This window comes from Megascapheus bottae, chromosome 15 (assembly GCF_031878675.1).
Source record: "Megascapheus bottae isolate mThoBot1 chromosome 15, mThoBot2.hap1, whole genome shotgun sequence".
NCBI lineage: Eukaryota > Metazoa > Chordata > Mammalia > Rodentia > Geomyidae > Megascapheus > Megascapheus bottae.
In genome coordinates this window covers 43,940,410-43,942,236 of record NC_143523.1, presented here as the reverse complement: position 1 = coordinate 43,942,236, position 1,827 = coordinate 43,940,410, and positions in this window count along the sequence as shown.

Genomic DNA, 1,827 nt, shown 5'->3' with positions numbered 1-1,827 from the left:
GGTGATTCTAATTTTCTTTCCTTTGTAGTATAGCTCTCTTTTTAGTTTTTGCAGCATTTAGAATCATCCCTTAACTATCCAGGCCCTTTGTTTTTACTATAATATGTCTGGAAGAGTTCCTTCTGGGGTCTTGTTTATTAGGTGTTCTATAGGCTTCTGCTATATGGGTGAGATTTTCTCTTTTGAGACGGGGCAAGTTTTCTGCTTGAATACCAGTGAAGTGTTGCATTCCCTTTGTAACTCCTCCCCTTTATTGATTCCAGGTGCTTAACTCGTGGTTTTGTTTCAGGTCCACATCACCTTGAGCACCCATGAGTGTGCGGGCCTTTCAGAAAGGGACATAAACCTGGCCAGCTTCATCGAACAAGTAGCAGTGTCCATGACGTAGACGTGGCTCCACTCTGCAGGCCTCAAGGGAAGAGAGTGACTCAACAAGGCAGCCCATGTTCCCCAGTGGTTGCTACAGTCAGATGGCCATGTTGACCCTGCTGCCCCTGTTTAGGAGTGTCCTTGCTGCCAAAAGATGCCAGCATTACTGCCAGCTCCTCTTCTCACCCTCACCCCCTCTCCATCCTTGGAGCTCTGCTATACCACACCAATTCAACAAGTGATTCCTTTATTTCCAACTTCCCAACAACAGTAGTGGTGTCCTGTCCGGGCTGTGTCCTGTTAGCTAGCTAATTCATTTCCACGGCTAAAGGTGAAATAAAGTCCCATTTCAGAAGCCAGGATCTTAACAAATCCCATCCTGTGTGACAGAAAGCTTCTAATAAAACTACTGTATCACTTTAACTGTGGCTCCAGAACCTGCTTTTCTTTCTACCCATATTTGGTTAGTAGACATGGAACTGAAACAGTGGATAGAATATCCACCTTCAAGCTCATTATCATGCATCATGCGGGGGAATCAAACACTAAAACCACTGAGTTGTTAGACAGGATGGATCAAGCCAATGTCAGATGGTATGAAAACAAATGAACCAAGAGCTAACCTAGCTACTCAGGAAGCTGATATCTGAAGATCTCAATTCAAGGAAATCCAGCCAGAAAAGTCCTTGATGCTCTTTCTCTGATTTACACCCAGAAAACTAGAAATGGCACAGTGGCTCCAGGACCAAAAAAAAAAAGATCTAAGGAAAATCAGAAAGCACTGGTGACAAGGGTGCATCTGAGATCCAAGGATTTAGCGGGGAGGCATAGCGACACAAGGAATGGTGTGTATTGGGACCTATGTGTAGAAAGAAAGGTCATCAGGATCATATTTTCTTCTTTCTATTCTGATGACTGATGGCTGGGACATGGAAAGCATCATTCTGGATGCTGTCTGTGAAGGTATTTCTCAAGGTCAGGCCCCTAACCAGGAACAGAATATACCTAGGTTATACCAGACTGGGAAGAAGTGCATTGGGTACAATCTCTCACACAAGCCACAGCACACAAACAGAGGGCCACTTGTGTCTTGAGGCAGTCAGGCTTTTCCCAGAAGTCCTCACTAATGACCTAAGATGTGGTCCACTGTCTGGGGGCTGTGTAGACTGGCAACTGCCATGATCATTGAAAAATAAAACAAGTCAGGGCCGGGAGTTTGATCTAGTGGTTCAGTGCTTACCTAGCATGCACAAAGACCCGGGTTTAGTTCCTCAGTACCACATACACAGAAAAAAGCCAGAAATGCTGAGGTTCAAGTGGTAGAGCTCTAACCTTGAGAAAAAGACCAAGGACAATGCTCAGGCCCTGAGTCCAACCCCAGGACTGGCAAAAAATAAATAAAATAAAACAAGTGGCTATGAAAGAGATTCCAAGAGACATAAACAATACTCATAAAAT